The following is a 21396-nucleotide window of genomic DNA, read 5'->3' as shown; positions in this document are numbered from 1 at the left end:
TATATATATATATATAAAGAGGGGGAAAAGCCATTGAAAAGAATAAGTAAATGATGCTAGACGTGTTTGAAACTCAAACTTACAGATTAAAATGGCTTCTATGGCTGCACGTAGAGAAACAGATACTCATTGAACGATGCGACAGCACCAGAGGACACGTGTTTCGCCGTGTTTGCGGCTCATCGGCCCTGGGTAGCTGCGCATCGTTCGGGATTGGCAATATATATATATATATATATATAAGGAAAAAAATAGCCGTGACCTTCTGACGCCATCCACTCAAACGTTGCCTGCCTGCGTACTGTTGATGAGGCCCAACAAGGCCGAAACAGCTGTCCAGTACTGGCATGGCGACGTTGGAGCTACATATTAGTTTTCATGTTGTCCCGTGGAGATTGTGCGTCTTGGGAAACTTCTCTCAATGGGATTTAATCAGAGTTTGAGAAGTTTCCCGTCGAAAAGAACTCGTTACGAGTTAAGTTACCGCGTGTAAAATGTAACTAAGTTAATAACGAAGTTCTTCAGCCTAAAATATAACTCGCAGTTATTGAGTGACTTAAAAAAAGGACGAATTGCTTCCAAGCTACTTCGGACACGAAGTAGCACTACACAGGTGCAGCCCGCCGTGAGCGGCTGAGTTAAACCTTGAGTTACCTGCGGAGGAATGCAGCACGCTTAGATCGTCTTCATTTATATCCAGCAATGTACCTCTTTCTGTGTGTAAACATATGACGTCACAGTGTTCGACAGAGCCACAAATTTGGTAGAGTTGAACTACGCTGGAAGCTGGATGTGAACAAGGTCGCGCCGAAAGCCACGGTCTTGAGGGGATTACGATGATCCCTGCTTTTCGTTCAATACGAGGTAGCGAACAGGTGCGCGTTCGTGGAACCCTGCCCTCTCATTCCGATTTATTTCGGTTTCAGTGTACCTACAAACGTCATAATGACGTTTCTTTGGTAGAGGTTTATTCAAACGCTTTGTATCTTACCCCTCTGGGCGCACAATGGTTCAGCTTCATTGCAATGGCAGCGGTTCATATTACCCGAATAAAATACTGTCAATGATTGAATATGTATGGCTGATATATAATATGATATATTTATGGCAAAAGATGCCGTGGAGGAACCGGACAGAAAGCAAGAAAATATGTGCACGTGAGTGAAAAGCAAATTAAAAGTAATTTTGAACGTGACTTAACTTGAGAGAACTGATGTTCGGAGGCTGGAACAACGTAAAAGGGACAATCACATACAAGGCCTCAAGTTGCCTAAGGAATTAACGATGAAAGATGAAAGTCACTGAAAAGGTTAGCCAGCTGTAGGACTCGAACCCACATCTTCTGGATTACCGATCCAGGGCTCTACCAATTGAGCTAAGCTAACACGCCCTCTCGAACTTCTTAGGCAACTTGAGGCCTTGTATGTGATTGTCCCTTTTACGTTGTTCCAGCCTCAAAACATCAGCTCTCTCATGTTCAACATTTGCCGCTTGCGTCAATCCCTGTCGTATGAATGTGTGTGTGAGTGTCCAAAAATGTAAGAGTGAAAGGAGGATGAGTGAGAGAGAGTGACTGGTTTGTTCCTTCAGATGACGCACCCTGGAAGTCGCTGAGAAGGCGTGTTAGCTTAGCTCAGTTGGTAGAGCCCTGGACCGATAATCCAGAAGATGTGGGTTCGAGTCCTACAGCTGGCTAACCTTTTCAGTGACTTTCATCTTTCATCGTGACTTAACTTATTTCGCGAAAGCTACCTGGTAATAGGAACGAGTTCCTCTGAAACTTACCACGACGCCATAGTACCGAGTTCAGTTACAAGTTACAAAAAAAAAAAGGAAGTAGTTACCTCGAACTGTGGATTTAACCGGCTTTTTTATTCGGCAGTCCAAGGCTACCACCTGGATATTCTGCGCCTTGGAAAGTCTTCCCTTGGAGAGCAAATGATTGCCTCCCTGTTTGTTTGACGTGCTGCTTTGTGGACACATGCAAAGGGGCGTATCTCAAAGGTGTGGACCGTTGCACTGATTGTGAGATTGAGCTGCACAAAATATTTACTTACAATTACTTACATGTGCAAACGACTTGCGCCACTACGTTTCCCCCACTTCTTCATTCTGTCCTCTCTCCACCTGTACACGTCTGTACGCCGCTAATAGACACAGTTGTTCCGCAGTGCTAACATGGAATTAAAAAAAGAAATTTCGTGCTCCGTTCTAGAAGCGGATCGTTCTCGCAACACCTGGTAGAAATTGTTCAAGTGTTTTTTTTTTGTTTTTTTTTCATGCACTTTTCCCTTTTCGAGAAAAAATAAAGAATTCCTAGTTGTGACTTGGTGACGTCAGTTGATTTACCAGGTTGGAGCAGCGACCGGACGATTAGCAGTGACACGCATGGAAGCAGAAATGCGGGGCCCGTTTTTCACGCCACGCTCTCCTCATCGCATTCCCCCGGGCGGTATCCTATCGCGAGACGTACTTTTCGGCATAGATTGAGAAGTTACCCTTCAAAAAGAACTCCGTTACAAGTTAAGCTGCCGTGTGCAAAATGTAAGTAAGTCAATAACGAAGTTCTTCATCCTGAAATGTAACTCGCAGTTACTCAGTTATTTGAAAAAAAAAAAAGAACGAGTTACTTCCACGTTACTTCGGACACAAAATAGCATTACGCAGGTGCAGCGCGCGTGAGCAGTTGAGTTAGACGTTAAGTTGCCTGCGGAGGAGTGCAACACGCTTAGATCGTTGTCGTTTATGTCCAACGATAGACCTCTCCCTGTTTGTAAACAAATGACGTCATAGTGCACGACAGCGCCCAAATTTGGTAGAATTGAACTACGCTCGAAGCTAGAGGTGAACAAGGTCGCGCCCGAAAGCCACGGTCTTGAGGGGATTACGATATAGTCCCTTATAGGGTCACTAAATAAGCTACGCCTCAGAGTATCGACGCTGAGTTCTAAGAGCGAGCATGCGCCATCCTGTTTCCGCGCCACGCTTCCCACGCGCACGCGCACTGCGCACGATGCCATCTATCATGCACTGGCGAAATATTCCTTTCGTTTACGAGCTGGAGTTGACGGCCTTGAGTTCACCTTAACATATTCAGGACGCTCTGGTGATACATGGATTACATGGATACATGGATTATCGCAAGACAATGGTACACGCTTCTATCTGCCACAGCGAGCATTATGTTAGTCGTCTTTGATCCTCAACTGGGGATGGTACCGGTGTGGTGCGGAAACAAGATGGCGCTCCTCCTCTCCCTTTGACCTCAGTGTCGATACTCTGACGCGAAGCTTACTTAGTGACCCTAGTCCCTTAAAGAGACGCGACCCTCGGCACTACTTATCTTGAATGGGAGGCAGCGAACAAGTGCCCATTCGTGGACCCCGGCCCTCTCTTTCAGATTTGTGTCGGTTTCAGTCTGTCTACCAATGTCATGATGATGTTTCTCTGGTAGAGGTCTATTCGAACGCTTTGCATCTTACTCCCTGTGGGTGCACAGTGGTTCAGCTTCATTTCAATGGCAGCGGTTCTTACTTCCAGAATAAAATACTGTCATTCATTGAATATCACGTTTTATGGCAAAAACTACCATGAAGAAACCGTAGAGAAAGCAAGCAAATATATGGACGTGAATGAACAGCGAGTTCAAAGTAACTTAACTTAAGTTACTTTTGCAAACTTCCCTGAAAAAGGAACGAGTTCCTCTGAAAACTGCCACGGCGCAAAAGTACGGAGTTAAGTTACAAGTTACCAAAAAAAGGAACTTAGTTACAGTAACACGTTACTTGTAACAAGTTACCCTCCAACTCTGCTTTTCGGTCCCTCAAGGGGACTAACTGCTACCTTATAATGCTGCATATCCTGCATTGCTGCGCGTTGGAGATTGTGCATACTGGGCGGACTTCCCTAAAGGGGATTTAATTCCCTCCCGTACCTTTCCCTAGCTCCGAGTTGGGTGGAATGTTCCTCCGTTGCCCGACAAGTCGGCCTAGGACGAAATATCTCCACAGCGCAACATGCTGGCGCGCAGAGACGCAACTGAATCCCTCTGTGTGAAAACGGCCCAGCAGGTACAGTCTCCATGGGGTAGTGTGCCGCCGAACAAACCGATTAAATTCCCTTGAGAGAAGTCGGTCCAGGTCACACAATCTCCACGAGGCAGCATGAAAACAGGAATCTATCGTCACGGAAGTTAGCTATGGCTGTGTAACAAGAACTCATATTTCAACTTTATTTCGCTTAACTTATTTAGCCCCGTGGTGACATTTCTGGGGATGCTTTATCAGTGCACATTTTATCGTACACCCGTTTCAATAATTTAGTGCGACGACACTTTATGCTCGCCTTACAGTCCCCTTCAACAGATTTTCTGAGACAGAAATAGCTGCTAGCGATCAAAAGAAATGATATGTTCAATGCTGACGCATCAAGGGTACGTTCACGGCACTTCAAAGAGACAGATTTTGTTCCGAACGTGCCAAATGGGAGCGGGGGCCTCTATGTCTTCACGTTCACGAAGAACCCAGAAAGAAAACTAGCAGTGATGCAAAACTATCGATATATTATCGATAGTGTTCAAAACCGTAAGTAGTTTTAGGATAATCGACTTCGATACTTGCCACAATCGTACTAAGCTTTTGTTTTGTACCAAATATTTATGCCGTATACAGTGCATTAAATTGTTCTTAAATGAACTGTACTAAACCATGTACATGTGTCGTAGGATGTCATAAAAGAGCAGCTATGCATGACGTTAACGTAATTATCTATCCCAAAATCGAAATAAGCGCGTTCCAATGCCTTCAATGCAACAAGGAATTCAGAAGCACTCTTACTTCACTTGCGTTTCTTTTTGAACGCCTCCTCTAACAACAACAACAACTTTATTTTGAGATGATGGGTGGGGAGGTTGATCGCCACAGGCGATACTCTACCACATTGCTGGCGGGGATGTAGGGAATAAAATATTGAGCCCCTTCACAATAACAATCCAAGTCCGATGGTGTCCGGAAATGAGATAAGAGCTTTGAGCGGTGACGTTGCTGGGCTGGATTGGGCCAGGGACCAAGCAATTTTGATAGAGAGAAGGCGGGAGAGTTCAGCTGACTAAGAGACTCGGAGAGTGTGGTTCGGGAAGGTTGATAGTGTGGGCAATGAAGAAGAATGTGCTCCAGATCCTCTAGAGCACCACAGTGGCAGCAACTGGGAGAGTGAACTTGTCTCAAGCGGTAACACCACTGACCTGCAAAAGCTACATCGAGTCGCATTCGGTGGATTAATGCAGCATCTTGACGAAAGGTGTTTCGCGGCATGCACCCCTCCTCTAATCATCGCCGAATAATCATGTGAATAACATATTGAAACAGCAAATGTGTGAGGCAAGACACGCGAGAGAACAGCTGGACGTACGTCGTATGTATGACTCTTGTCAGCTAGGAGCTTCAGACATGGAGGAATTCCGGAGGTTTATATGCGCGCTACAAGAGGGCGCTGCGTTTCGCATGTCGTCCCTTTTTCGGAAGATGGGCGCGCACGTCCGTAATGTCGGTAGACTGAACGAGACCAGGGAGTGTTGGCAGGTATGTCCTCGACATCCCTCGGCTCTTAAAAAAATTAAAGAAAACACTATACCAATAAGCATATGGGGAAGAATGATATTTAACTGCTCTTCAGCATGTCGAGGATACTGTCAGCCAGGCGAGCAATGTCGTCCAACGCCATCTCACCGGCCGCGGTGAGTACCATCCGAACGTCGAATGACAAGCGGTGAAGAAAGAGTTCTTGCAGGACAGTGGACTCGAGAGGGGTGTCACCCATGAGATGGCGCATACGGCGGGGTGATTGGGCGGTTTCTGATCGCCCAACACTTCAGCGCTAATGAGCTCTTGATGACGTGGATGAACAAGGAGGGTAGTGCGGGCGACTAATTCCCGTTTCAGGATATCATACGGTACTTCTGCCGGTGGATGGAGAATAATGTCACAGATTTCGGCAGCGGTATTCATGGGAAGAGCGCTGAAGACGTGCCCGAGCTCAGCAGTTTGGGAAGCGACACCGTGGGCGTCGAAGTGCCGCCCAATTCGGAAGAAAAAGTCGTCCGACCAATCTGTCCCCTCTGCCACACTTTTTGCCCTCCCCCGCATACAGATCAAAGGAAAACGGGTGCACTTCTACATGAGTGTCGAAAAACGACCACCAGATCGCTTTATTTCCCAGCCTTTCCTCGCGCTATAACTCTCTCGATTTTTGTTCCGCAAACGTTAATGGCACAGGTGACTCCATGGGATTCGATGTTCTCATTGGGTCAATCTCCTCTCGTTTATAATTAAAAAAGTTAATCAACGGAAGTTTATTAATGCATCGACAGAGAAGCTTGCCTGTGCCCTCTTAAAGGGTCTCTGACGAGAACCTGGTCAATGTCTTTGTTTGTATGGATAACGAACCTACATGGTGCCTCCAAGTTACAACTGAAACGCTTCGTCTCTGCGGAGCCGCCAACTGTTCCAAACAAGGAGCCGAAAAGCGGTTTCGATTTCTGCCCTCAACTCGTGCGATCAGCGCAAAACTCTAGCTATTATGCAGTGGTATTCCCATGTGTATGACGTCAAACGCCCGCGACGTTTATTGGTGGAAAGTCCACACCGGAAGTTTGGGTGGTTTCCGCAACTTCCGTATTGCTGGGTGCTTTTTCAATATGGACGCGGAAGCACAGCGGAGCCGACAAGTCAGCTTTTCAGCTACCTTTCAGCAGCTGAGAGGCACCTGCTACGTGCAGCAGAGTTTGGAGGTCTTGCTTTTGAAATGTTGAACCGCGAATCGACTTCAGCATGAAGAGGAAGTTCCAACGACAGGCTGTTAGATGACCTTTCAGCATCCATCACGATGAAGCACATGAACAGTTTGTGTAATTTTCATGTTTGACGGTTCCGTGCAAAGGGGCCGGAGTGGTTCATTGCATAATAATGCCGAAAGAAGTCCAGTGCTTATGTTGCAAGGAGCTGCTCTTAAAGTAGCATATTTAGAACTTCGAGGGCAGCACGAACCTAGCGCTCATATTCACAAGTAAGAAGCGTACTTGTCTCATGCACAATCATGCTGGTTGGTTTCAATACAAAATAGTTTTTCTGAACTTTTCGTTATTGTTCGTCACTTATTCAGAAAGAGTGCAGCTGAATTAATACTCGGCGTCCTACTAGCTTTAGCTTTGTTCAAAGCTTGCGTGTCTCATACAGGAAATCGATTGAACTTGAAAAAAAAAAACAAAAAAAAAAACAAGAGAATCGTTATACCAGTCTGCGCGGTGAACAGGATATGCAAAGCCTTTTCTATAGTAACTACTACATGCTTTAAATACCCAAGATACTAAGTGAAAGTACCCCCTACAGGGGGTACCCTTGCAATTTCAGCTGTAGACATATGTCGGTAATGATGTAACTATAATAATGACCCCCCTCCCCCCGAACTTTTTTCAACACACCTCCATGCTTGGGATTCTGGATAAACCACTGTGCTGACCCCTGACACAAAGCACCATCTCATCAGCCTGCTCCGCCTGGTAAGAATTACATTGGGCTCTCAATTCCACCACAGACACAAATCCAATCCTGTTCCGACGCATCCTTTTGTCCACCCATTCAGTCAATATGTCGTAAGTGTTGTTCGAACTCTTACTGTCTGATAGCACCCAAATAGTATTGTTTAAGCACTTCAAGTATTTTAATGATCGTTATGTGGAAGTAAACCAAACTGTTATGCAGGTTACCCTGCGTGTGACCTCGGTTCCTGCTCTCAGTCCTCCAGAAGTACTCACTACACAAGTTGACTATCGAAAACCTCAATCTTCCATGCATGATGTAAAACCCCAGTTCGCTTGCTTCCTTGCCATTTTGTCATTCGCAATCTTCCTTTTGTGTGCAAAGTGCACACCCAGTTCGAGTAGGATGTAGACCTTGAGGAACCAAGCTTTGTATCTTGGGCTGCTCAAATACTCAAATAGACATGTTTTAGGCAAAGATGATGTAACATGAAATGTGGTTCATATAGTTTGTTGTGGCACTCAGATAATATCTTCATAATATGTCTGCAGAGATTGCTCCAAAATAGCATGTGTGATGCAGCGTCATACATTATTGGGCTTCTGGGAAAAATCATAATTCACCTGATACAGACGGCAGCCTTTGTAACGGTGTCTGACACATTTTTAGCAGCCACTGTTTTAAAATATGCATTAAAAATGCTCCAACTATGAAAGTGTCACGAAGTTCTTCATTTCATTTGTTTACTAAAGACCCTTGTGAAGGGATTTGCATAAAGGGGGAGGTTTTTTATCAAAAAAAGACAAATACCAAAATGATGTACACAAAATTCGTTCAATCACCACAAAGAAATTCATTCGATCTGAAAACGATCATAGCACTTGGAAATAAATGACGATACATTTTGTTCAGATGCTATGTGGGCAGGAACGTCATTCCAGTTTGACACCATCAGCTGGTGCGGAGAGTTGAGGAATTTTTTTGCTTGTGTAGGTGGAGCAAGTACTTTGTGCGAGTCGTCAAGTCTTGGAAGTAACTTGTGAGCGGATTGACAGTAAGTGGGGTGGGGAGGAGTGTGACTGTAATATAACTTATGAAATAATGCCAAGCCTGATACCTTTCATCTGGTAATCAAAGGAGTAAGAAAGAGTTTGGCTTTAATGGCTGAGACGCTGGAAAAAGGATGATAATCATGAGCAACAAACCGTGCGCTTCTCTACAAATTCTACTTTGTCGATTAAGAGATGTTGGGATGGGTTCCAGATTGCAGAGGCATATTCCAGTTCTTTTGAACATGGCAGTTGATGTTCTGAGACTGGAACACATAGAAAAGGCAAATACATACAAAGCATCAAGTGCCTAAGAAATGAATGATGAAAGAAGGCAGTCACTGGAAAGGTTAGCCAGTAGTAGGACTTGAACCCACATCTTCTGTATTACCGATCCAGGGCCCTTACCAATTGAGCTAAGCTAACACGCCTCTCCAGTGACTTCCAAGGGTGCAGATGTACCCTAGGAATAGGTTTATGGGCAGGAGAACATTAGTCACTGTTATTATACAGGCATAGCTCTCTGTCCAGTATGATCACCGCAGAGCACATTTACAGGAACTCACAGGCACAAAACTTGTATAATAAATACGTAATAACCTCAAACAGCTATTATATATAATAACTGGGACATGGAACTCCAAGAGCAGATGGTCTGGCAGTACAACACAGGTAATCTTGCCATCACTATATTTTTCCCAAAATGCTGAAAATAAATCGATTGAATTACTGCAGTGAACTGCTCAATTTTTCACCTCAGATATATTTTTAGCACTCTGTCTTTCATGTTTCAAAATATACATGCATCGAACCTGCAGAAGCTTGTGTGTGTAAGTAGAGTCACACATCTCATGTGCAACAGGCAGGTCTAAGTTGTATTGAGATATGTCAATTCCTTACGCGTGCTCACCATCTGTAGATTCCTTTAAAGGGAACAAAAAACTTTTTGTTAGTAACAACTTCACGCTATATACCGCATTTATAGAAGAAATTGGTCCCGTACCTGACGGAAAACTATCATGACCATTGCCAGATGTCTTCCTGTCCTGTTCCTTCCACCTCCATGAAGTCATCAGCCTAACATTGTTAAAAAAAAGCCATATAAATGCGATAACTGAGATATTACCACTACGAGCATACAGCAAATCACAACCACATAAATAAAATACACAACTGCACCGAGCTGTCTACATTTTCACACACACACAAATACATAACAGAGTGGACTCTCTAATCAACAAGTTTGTGTAACTCTGTCTTGAAACTGGACACAGGAAGGCCATTTCCAATCAGCTGAAAAAAATTGTTCGGAAGAGGAACGGTTTCTGCTAATTTCTGTAGTTTGTCCGTAGCAGTGGAACCTTGTAAGGTGGTACAGTGATGGATTTCATACCGTAATGGCAAGTGTTTGGGATGGCGCTAAAAGATCCTGAATTTGCAAGGCAATTGTGCGTAAATGTCTGATTTCCAAGTGAACGCTTTGTCTACTGTATTTTGCATGTCTTGAAGGAGCTGAGGGGCTGGATGGATGGATTGTAGTGGCACCCCTGGTGGGCCTCTTTGCAACGAGGGTCCAGCACATTGCACCTGTAGACATGGTTGTCGTATACCAGACTTTCTTTCTTTCTTTTTTTTTTTGTGCACTGCAATTTTATCGTAGTTGCCCTCTGTGGTGTTTCCCCAGATTAGACAACAATAGTACAGCTTGGGGTAAACTAAGGATTTCAACTGCGTTGGTTTAGAATCCAGAACCCTTCTTTACTATGTGCAGTATTCTGCATATTATAAGGAAAACAAATAGAAGAAAACTTGTACCTGATCCCTGCCTTGTATTTCCAACATTTGGTTCCACATCTTGTCCAAGGAAGTCATGAACTACATTGGTGCACACTGCTGTGACAATTATAATGTTACATCTAGATGTGGAATACACTGCTTCATTTTACGTACTGTGAATGTTGCTTACTCCATTGGCATGGCTGCATTCAACAACACTCGGAATTGTACAGAAATCTTTTGATTTAGTGCGTAAACTTCAATTTTCTTTAATCCGTATTTTTCTTTGTTGCGTAAATGGTCTCCTAACATCTGCATGCCACAACGTAATTCTCACAAGGAGAGTAATCACTGTATAAATTATACAGAAGACACTAACCTCGTCACGTCCAGATGCAACAGTCTTGGAAGATAGATTCAAGGAAAGCACTGCGGACTGCTGTAGGCGGAGGTTCTTTGTACTCAAACTGAGGGGTCCGTCTCATAGTCTGCATTCTTCAAATACGATTGGCAAAATCCGCTGCCAACCATACCTGCCGCTGCGGTTGAACGCGCAGTATCGTACGGAACTGAATGCCCGCCGCGAAATCTCGCTTTGACGACACAACCGAGGCACGTCAAATAATGTAAGGGCTGTACCTCGATAAATTGGTCGCTGTTCCAAAAGATATAAATAAAGAAAACTTGGAAATACACACACTACGCTAACGCAGTGAAATAGCGCGCTGGGTCCCGAAAGTCGTCGTAGCTCGTAGCTCTTCTTTCCACGGAAGTCGCTAATTGGATTATCGCAGTTATAAAACAGGTCGTAGATTTCGAAGTATATGCATACTTTTTATTTCCAGACATTGTGACAACAGTATATCGGCGTAAAAATGTTGGTTCTTGCTGAAAGTTGTTGTTGTAGTGCTCGATCACGTGACGGCATTCTGCGCGCTTTTTGCATGGGCGATCGACGTCATCCCAGTGGGATGACCAGATGAGCTTTCTATATATGCGTACGTTTTCTTGGTTTGACGCTAGGTGTGCCAGCGTCGGCGTGAACCGCGATGTTCAAAATTCGAGTTTACGAAAACTACGAGGAGTTGAGGCATGCATTTTCGTATGTCAAGTTGCTTTTGTGTATTCTATCGGTAGCCACTGCGGAAAAGGCTCTCCAGCTTCTGGTCAGACACCCTTTAAGGTAGGTACTTAGGAATAGAGTACATCGCCATAGGTTAAACTGGGAAAAGGTTAATTTTACTGTTTTAAAAAATTACCTCTATAGTTACGGTGGGCACCCTGTATATCATCCACAAGGCGCACCTGGCGTGTTTCAACCTTTCTATCTGCCCACAAAAAACTTCCGTCTACCTCATGGCAGCACGACCTGGATAGAGCTGCTTTGATAGCTCCTAGGACCACGCCTCTTTTTACTCTTTTCGATACATTTGACTCAAAGGGCAAATCAGGTTTAGGTGACTTTCGTTGTTAACGCCAACAAAGATGGTTTTCTATGAAGATAAGCCGTAAGTCAAGAAATTGTATGTTTCTTTCATGCAAATATTCAGTTTTGAATTCCAGCTCCAGAGCTGTGTCTTTGAGCACAAAGATTATCACTTCCCTGTTCATGTCATTACGCCCATCAGCTATCACCAAATAGCCCTCAATGCACCGGAAAATTCTTACTCATTCTATCTTTACTTTTCAGGTTTTCCTTAATAGACCTGCCTACAGCAGCAGGTACGGAATACTTAGAGCAGGCGCCACCTATGATCCTATACACACCACTTGCTTTTTGATGATGTTTTGTTCTTCATGTTCTATGAACGTTGACGTTAAATATTTTCTGAGAAGCCACAGAAATTGATCAACCCCATGCCCACAGCATTCTGCAACCTTGCACTTGCACAGATATCGATACAATTTGGAACGTCCTCACACATTTTATCGAACGGTAAGCCGTAATATAATCCGTTATATCGAGTGCAGATACATTCCTTTTCCTATGTTCCAGTGTTTTCAACGCCCTGCACACCTCATCGGGATTTTTCACCATAAAGCTATTCAACAGCAGTAATTAAGCAATTTAACAACGGCCATGCCTACAAGCACCTAATTATATTGTCTAACGACTTGACAGAAATGTTATGGAGGAGAGCTATGGAGGAGAGTGCAGAAGCACAGAAATGAAGAAAAAAGCCACTCGTGGTGAAGTTGCACGCGGAGAAGTTGGAACGTGTAGGTGCAGTACACATAAGTGACAAAACTAGGAAGATTTTGGGAAAAGGACCGAAATATGCTACTCGGCTGGAGACAGATAGAGTTCGCAGCCTAGAAGTGGCCCACGAAATTGTGAGCACACTACTGGAGGAAGAAAAAGATCGATTCATTTCATCCGCAGTTGAGATGCTTCAACGAAAGAAGGAAGGCAACACAGAAGAATAAGCGTTGAGTGCAGCAGCTAGAGAACGGAAAGGAAAATACCTCAGACTACTGGCAGACAGTACGGGAGTCTTCTGCGTTCTGGATGCCTTTCGATAATGAGAGAGTACAAAAACACACAGCAAGTGTTTGCCTTTCAGAGCAATTGTATCCGAGAAATAGGCATTGCAGATTGCCCTTTTCACATTTCCACAAAAGTAGTTATCTCTTTTGACAATAAATGATTCCCCTATGGTGAAAAATTCGAATGAGGTGTGCAGGTCGTTGAAAACACTGGATGATAGGAAAAGGTGTGTATTTTCACTCGAAATAACGGGTTTATATTACAGCTTCCCGTTTGAAAAGGTGTGTGAGGAGGTTACAAACTGTATCGATAAGTTTGGAAGTGTAAGGCTTCAGAATGCTGTGCGCATGGTAGTTGATCAATTTATGTGGCTCCTCAGGTAATATCTAACGTCAACATACGTACAACATGAAAAACAAATATTCATTAAAACATGAGGGGTGTGTATAGGATAAAAGGTTGCGCTGGCTCTAAGTTGCTACAATTAAGCTGCTGTAGGCAGGTCTATTATGGAAAACCTGATAAGAAAAGTATAAGAGAGAAACTGATGTTCTAAGGCTGCAACACATAGAAGGGACAGATACAAACAAAGCCTCACTGAGGCTGTTTGTATCTTGTTTGCTATCTTGTTTGCTCTGTGAGGCTTTGTTTGTATCTGTCCCTTCTATGTGTTCCAGCCTCAGAACATCAGTTTCTCTTTTGTTCAACAGGTGCCGCTGGCGTCGATTTCCGTCGTATGAATGTGCGTATGAGTGAGCAAAAATGTAAGAGTGAAAGGAGGGTGAGTGAGAGTGAGTGGCTGGTTTGTCGTCCCTTTAGATGACGCACCTCGAAAGTCGCTGGAGAGGCGTGTTCGCTTAGCTCAATTGGTAGAGCCCTGGACCGGTAATCCAGAAGATGTGGGTTCGATCCCTACAGCTGGCTAACCTTTTCAGTGACTTTCATCCTTCGTCGAAGAAAAGCATGTTTATAAGTCCCAAACGTCGCCACACCAGATTTGGACAGCTGTTTCGGCATTATTGGGCCTTCATCAGCAATGGGTAGGTGGGCGACGTTTGAGCGAGTGGCGTCGGAAGGTCACTGAAACGTTGCCCACCTACGCATTGCTGATGAAGGCCCAATAAGGCCCAAACAGCTGTCCAATGCTGGTGTTACAACGTTTGGGTCTTATAAACATATTTTTCTTCATCTGATAAGAAAAGAGATATATTAAGAATTTTCCGATACATGGATGATGTCACTGTCCTTGAACGGCACTTAGTTCGCGTACCAGGGACCGTATTTTCTATTTGGGAGGTAAAGGTAAAAGAGGTAAGGTATCCCGTCCATACCTTCCCCGACACCTTTGCAACCCCACGGCTATGGAACATGTGTTTTCCCTTAAAGGACACCCAGGTTGTAAGTTTATGGCATTCGTCGGCATGGATCCCTCAAAGGGGCATATGTGCACCCCGACCAACGCATTGTGTGCGACTAGTTACACATAGTCACATAGTGTGCGACTACTAGGGAAAGGGGAACGAAAGAGACAAGGCGACGGAATTTAGCCAGAGTATGTAGTTGGTATCGGGCCACCACCTAGCTTGAACGGTCAGCTTTGAGCCGCGTATCGGGCGCAGCGACAAAGTTGGCATCAGCATTGCGTTGATGTGAGCAAGTGCATCTCGTTCGTCCGTATTATTTGTGTATCAGACTCTTCTGTGAGTTTTTGTGCCGTGCCTGCAAGTCTCCTTCCGTCGCAGCAACTCCCTCCGTCGCACCTCAGCAAGCATCTGAACATCCGCCGACCACCTCCAGGAACCACCGGCCTTACCGTAATATAAATTTAATTCATTATTCCCGAACTATAGTTATCAATTCCACGCGATTGTCTGTGTTAGCTGTACATCGTTACTAGTTTGTGTATAAATGTTTCGTTTGATATCGAATACGAGTGAAGAGGTGTGGTCATTCACTGATCGGCGATAAAAAGCAATATCTCTATCCCAACATCGTCAGGGTGTGGGATTCTCCTTCTCATCCGTCCCTCTGTTCACACTCGGGTACTGGCGTCCGCGATAGGACGATGATGAGACTCGGACGGGGACCCTGAGAGAGATTGCAGTAATCGTCTGATCTTTGGGTGGCCACGCACTGGCACCGACAATGGATGTTGTAGCACTAGTGGCAGCTGGTAAAGAGTTAGGCCTTGAGGGCGCTGAGCTAAAACAGTGGCTTGACGTTCAAGAGGCTAAATGGCACGCGGCAGAGAGAAAAAAGCGCGCAGCCGATAGAGAGGCCGCGAAAGAAGCAGCAGAACTTCGTAAGGCCGAAGCCGAGTTAGTAGATATAAAACTGAAATCGCTGGAGCTCAAAAATCCACGTCCGACGCCCGCCACCGGGCCGGCAGCTTTAAATGACCCCGTTCTAGGGTTACAGAAGGGAATGGCCCCCTTCGACGAGCGTAAAGATGACCTTCACGCGTATTTGCTAAGGTTCGAGCGTGTAGCGCGAAGTCAAAAATGGCCCCAGAGCTATTGAGCAGCGTCCCTAAGCATGTGCCTGACAGGGGAGGCACTGGGGGTGTATTCACGAATCGCACCCGAAGATTATGGTGATTATGAAAAGGTGAAAGCCGCACTGTTGAAGAGATTCAGGTAACTGCCGAAGGCTTCAGAGAGAAGTTTCGTACAATACAGCCAGAAGAGGGAGAATCTGGATCTCAGTTTGCCACACGGCTATGTAGTTATTTTGACCGATGGATTGAATTCTCCCAAGTTAAAGAAGGGGATTTTCAAGCTCTTCGCGACCTCCTCATAAGAGAGCAATTCCTGTTGGACTGCTCAAGTACCGACGCGCTCTCTCTCAAGAAAAAGAAATTAAACACTCTGAAAGAGGTTTCCGAAGCCGCAGACGATTTCATGGAAGCGCACTGTACTCGTATTTTGGCTCCGAAGCGCGGAGAGCTCCAGAGAGGTTGGAAGTCCACACGGATATATCGAGAGGCCAAGATTTGGCAAGGCAGGGAAAGGCCATTGGAGGAGAACAGTCTGACAGACCCAGCAGCGGTAACCCTACACGGGAGGGAAAGCCTCCGACTAAGTGCTACCTTTGTGGGAGTATAGGACATGTTGCAAATCAATGCAGGAGCGTTTGGCACAAGAGAGGCGATGATAGCCGGTGCATCAAGTGTGGCCTATTAGGACATAAGGCAGACGCCTGCAGGGGCACGACTGATGGACAGGTGAACAATTCGAGAATGCAAAGCTCGTGTTTCGTGGCTACTGAACCAAGGGATTTAAACAAAAACATAGAAAACGGCTACGTCGAACTCCGAAGTGGTGAGAAAGTCCCGGTTGTGAACGCATTCCTGTCAAATAAAATAAAAGCCCTCGCCACGGACTTGCCAGTCGTCGAAAGCAGGGTAGGTGAGGAAATGGTGTCAGTTTTAAGGGATTACGGAAGTAACACAGTTGTTGTTAGGAAGTGTCTTGTGCGACCTTCTCAATACACCGGGCAATTTGGTCGTGTTTACCTCGTGCACGGCGAAAGGAAGCGACTGCCCGAGGCAAGAATACAGGTGAAGACGCCATACTTATCTGGCAACGTTACGGCCAAGGTAATGGAGTGGAGTTGTACGACCTCATCCTTGGAAACGCAAGAATCAAGAATTCGGAGCCTTCACAGAATAGTCGACAGCTGACGACGGGGTCGCGGCGACTTCAGGATCCATGGAAACCCTACACTCTTAAAAATGAACTTCACCACATAGCACGCTCTGAGCCAACCATCGTCCCGAATGACAACGTTCTCGCCCTAGATTTGTTGAAAACGGGAGGCGGAGCCTATTTTGTGCCCATTATGCACGGCACAGAATAGGCTCCGCCTCCCGTTTTCGACGAATCAGAGGCGAGAACGTTGTCATTCAGGATGATGGTTGGCTAAGAGCGTGCTATGCGGTGAAGTTCATTTCTAAGAGTGTAGGGAACACACCAGAAACCACACAGTGCGAGATGGTCGACTTGTCACAGCATCGGGCCTTGGAACCCGACAACGAGGACTTAGGATCAGCAGCAGCTGACGTCACCAGAAGTCAAAGCGGGGCTACTAAGAGACCGCCGCCAAGGTTACGTGTTCGAAATATTGAAGGCGGACCGACGGACGTTGCTACACTTATAAAAGCACAAGAGGAGGACCCCACACTGCGAACCTGTTACGACAAAATAGGGCAGGAACAGCGATGCCACAACACCAATAGAACTTTCGAGTTCGTGGAGGAAAGCGGCATCTTATACCGGAGGTACTACGACGAACCCGGGCACATGCAGCAGCAGCTAGTGATACCAAAGCAGTATCGGAACGCGGTTCTACGACTCGCTCATAAGGGAATCCTGGCAGGGCATCTAGGAGCGAAGAGGACAAGTGACCGAATTCTGACAGGTTTTTTCTGGCCTGGGCTACAGGCTGATGTTGGTCGGTTTGTCCGATCGTGTGATCGCTGCCAGAGGACAACCCCAAAAGGAAGAATCGCGAAAGCTCCATTCCAGTGCATGCCCAAGATCGACGCCCCGTTCCAGAGAGTAGCGGTCGCCATGATCGGGCCCATTTCGCCTCCATCACGGGCGGGCTGCCGTTACATCTTGACTCTCGTCGATTTTGCGACGCGCTACCCCGATGCCGTTGCACTTAAATCCACTGACACCGAAAGTGTTGCGGAAGGATTGGTGGAAATCTTTTCAAGAGTGGGTATTCCCCGGGAGGTTCTCAGTGATAGAGGGAGCAACTTCGTGTCCAAACTAATGCAAGAAGTCGGGAGGCTCCTTTGGGTTAAACAAATTCAAACCACCCCATATCATCCGATGGGAAATGGTTTGGTCGAGCGTTTTAATGGGACCTTGAAGAGTATGCTGCGCAGGATGTGCGAAGAAAGGCCTATCGACTGGGACAGGTACCTGGCAGCGTTGTTCGTCGCGTATCGTGAAGTCCCGCAAGAGAGCCTTGGGTTCTCTCCATTTGAGATGTTATACGGAAGACACGTCCGGGGGCCCCTGACGGTTTTGAAGGAACTATGGACCCGAGCTGATCTTCCAGAAGAGACGAAGACAACGTACGAATACGTTCTAGAATTAAGGAACCGGCTTGAGTCGACCTGCAAGTTAGCGCACGAGTCACTGGATAGGGCAGGAGCAAGGTACCGGCAGTATTACAAGAAGAAGGTGAGGGACCGAAATCGCACAACCGGGGAGAAGGTACTAGTACTGCTTCCAACCGACAATAACAAATTACTTATGCATTGGAAGGGTCCATTCCCCGTTACACAGAAAAAAAGACCGGTCGACTATGAAGCAAAGCAGCATTTGTAATAATGCTGGTCGGCATCAATGGACGCTGGAAGTTGCCCCTTGGCTATTTTCTTGTTGATGGCTCGGGTGGTGAACAGCGTGCAAGTCTTGTTTCTCAGGGCCTCACCCATGCCCATGACAATGGGGCCACCATTGTTTCCCTGACGTGTGATGGTGCACCAGCTCACTTCACAATGTTTAGGAGCTTGGGATGCAGCTTTAGTGACACCGAAAAAATGAAGACGACCTTTCCACACCCCTGCACTGGTGAGCCGATTGCAGCGTTCATGGACCCGTGCCATATGCTTAAAGGGACTCTGACCAGAAGTTCGACAAATATTTCGTTTGCATCTATTACGAAGGTATAATATGCCTCCAAGCCACACGCGAAATATTTTGGCTGTGCGCGGAGGCAAAGTTTGCTAAACAGGGAGCTGAAAACCGGCTTCGCTTTTCCCCCTCAACTCGCGCAATCGGGGCCGAAATCTAGCCTCTTTGCAGTGGACATCCGCCAATTTCCGTGTGCGCGACGAAGTCACGAGGGCCACGTTTCATTGGGCGCCCGGACCGGAAGTTCTGTTGTTAGTGAGTTTGTGAGTGCGCCGGCATCCGTCCGGAAAGCGATCTTCAATATGGACGTCGAAGGCAGAAAAGCGGAGACTTCGAGCCCGGAACTTCTTTCTGACCTTTCTGCGATCGAGACATCGAGAAGAAAATTCTGCGTGCTGAACAGCTCGGTAGGATTTCGAAACGTCGCCGATGCCGCGAATGCGAGACGAAGTTAGAGCTCTACGAACATCAGTTACAGATGAAGCAAACAGCATGAGTCGCCTGTCTTCAGGTAAGCGACGAGCTTTTTAACGCACACTGTGATCGAACATGTAAACGTTCGCAGAAATTTCGTGTTCTGATATCTAATGCGCACTTGCTGTTCATGGTGCCGGTGTGGCTGGTGTGTCATAATGCCGAAGGAGATCGAATGCTTGTACTGCAAGGAGCTCGAAAACACTGCCGAATGACTGCAGTATGAGTGCATTACAACCCACAAAGATTTCCAACTTCTACTCTTGAATATGACTGTCCTGAAGGTCGCATATTGAACTCCGTGGGTACGCGAACCTATGAGCGACTGTATTCACAAGTAAGTCACATGTGTCCTTGTCGAACGATGTTAAAATTTGGGTGGTTTGGTCCTGCAATAGAGTCGTTAAAAACTCCAGTACAGGGCGCAGCACATAAAAAGGCTATACAGTACACGACTCTGAACTGGAGAAAACCAATATAGGCAATTTTGTAATTGTCAGTGTGCTGTGTCCTGAGTCACGTTTTTATGTATTGCCCTGTGCATAAGGTTTTAGCGTAGGTTTTTAGCGATATTGAGTGTTCTTGATTGTCGATTCAGTGAAAAGTAAAACAATTTTGGGTTCTAAAAGAACACAGCATGTGTAGTAATGTACAAGGTGTGGGCAGGTAAACTGCAGTTACTCTCAGGTACATGTAGAAATGACAATGCACACACACTGTACTGTAACCGGTTACCTATTTGCCTAAACTATATTTTATGTAAATCTGTGTAGACGATGCAGATACACTGCGTATCGCCAGTTTGCAAGGTGAGTATGGCACAAGCTTGGAAAAAACAAGATCATGGTCATCCCAGCCTGTGCAGTGAAGAGGGTCTGGCAAGCCTTTCCCACAGAAAATGCCACAGGCTTCAAGTACCCAAGATCCTAACTGGGGGTACCTCTTCGCACAGCTCGTCTATCACATTTAAAATAATTCAGCATCTGTATTTAGGATGATCTATAGCTCTCAGGATGATGCATGGTTCATGAGTTCAACATGTTGTGTTGAAACAAAACACTAGTCCTTTTTAATGAGTCTTGCGGAATGATAGATGAGCACTCCTTTCGTGACATTGTGTACCATTGCTACAGTGAACAATTTCTTGAGCAAGACTGATGAACGAACAAAAAATAGAGTCTTGTCTTCCAAATATGTATGTTCCTTGTAACTTCATGTATGTTCCTTGTAATTTGTTAAGTGACCCATGTTGATGTCCCCCCTCATGTAATGCCTGCAATGGCCTTTGAGATATATTCATAAATAAATAAATATCAAAACTGGAAAAAGATGTAACACGTATCCTCTCTTTGTGTGAATGATACATAGACATTCTCAGAAGATTTGTACATAGTCACACTTTGCCTCATTTTGCATAAAGCCTAGTTCCACCTCTTATATCATCTCCGCATCTTCAATCTCCAAAGCAGTACAAGGCTAAAGTAATCAGTTACTACATAAAAAGAAGGAGGGGAGGAAAACAAATGCTGGCACATCTAAAATTCGAAGAAACCCTGGTACTTTCACGGGGCTACTCACGGCTCAGTGCTGGATCAAATCCCGATGGAAAACAGCTTTTCTGAGCCTCAGTGATAGATTCCCTTGATTGCACTGACTGTGAGGCACATCTCATTGGCTTGGTGGCAAGTGGGCTTGCGTCTGATAGTAAGATTTGGAAGAAAGGGAGCAAGGAACATCTCTCTACGGTCTTAAGAAGGATATCAACGTTTCCTGTCAAGGTACAGCATTTCATGTTGCTTTCAGTAAGTACGACATTCCTCATAGCAGTTACCATTCGTGTTGGGAAAGCATGCTGAAGTTAGCTCAGGCAGTGCATCCAGAACTGTGAATCGGGTTCATAGAGAGCACCTGGTGAGAGGGACAGCAACAGTGTCCAGTAAAGACTCTCCAGGAATTTTGTGCAGGTTTGGGGGTCACACCTTTTAATAGTGTTGATGGAAAGCAGGGTGTGTGAAACACTCACTTCTGGTAGATGAATTCTTGTTATTTATAACCAGGTACCCATGTTCTAGTAATCTAGAAAAAGCCTTGGCTCTCTTGGAGGAAATTGCTAATGAATCTGAGTGTCTTTTGTGGAAACAGGTCGTAACTGCCTTTCTATCCACCCTTCTTAGTTGCCCTAGCAAAAGCAAATATGTAATGCTGTGCACCATATCTGATGCTAGCACACTAATTGCTTTGAGTGTTCTCAGGCTTCTGAAATGGAGCTACCTCGTACATACGCTGTGCCATGTCGGCAAGAACATAAATCAGACTGCCTTTACTTTTTAAATTGGCCCTTCTGTGCTTCATGTGACTGCAAGAATGGCACCCCCAAAACAATAGGCAACAAGAATGATTTCTGCAATGTATTGAGCTTTGTA

The 21396-nt window shown here is 45.5% G+C and overlaps 1 long non-coding RNA gene and 1 other non-coding gene across 2 annotated transcripts; both read left to right on the top strand.

Moving 5' to 3' along the window:
- Positions 1 to 1622: 1622 nt before the first annotated feature.
- Trnai-gau (transfer RNA isoleucine (anticodon GAU)) lies at positions 1623 to 1695 on the top strand. The gene has a single exon. It is a non-coding gene; the product is annotated as a tRNA-Ile (tRNA).
- A 17564-nt stretch (positions 1696 to 19259) lies between these two features.
- Positions 19260 to 20301, top strand: LOC135375758 (uncharacterized). Its single transcript, XR_010417380.1, has 2 exons — positions 19260 to 19310; positions 19747 to 20301. It is a non-coding gene; the product is annotated as an uncharacterized LOC135375758 (long non-coding RNA).
- Positions 20302 to 21396: the final 1095 nt, after the last annotated feature.

Source organism: Ornithodoros turicata, chromosome 1, assembly GCF_037126465.1.
Source record: "Ornithodoros turicata isolate Travis chromosome 1, ASM3712646v1, whole genome shotgun sequence".
NCBI classification, from domain to species: Eukaryota; Metazoa; Arthropoda; class Arachnida; order Ixodida; family Argasidae; genus Ornithodoros; species Ornithodoros turicata.
Note: the sequence above shows the minus strand (reverse complement) of the source record. Positions and strands in the feature narration are given on the sequence as shown.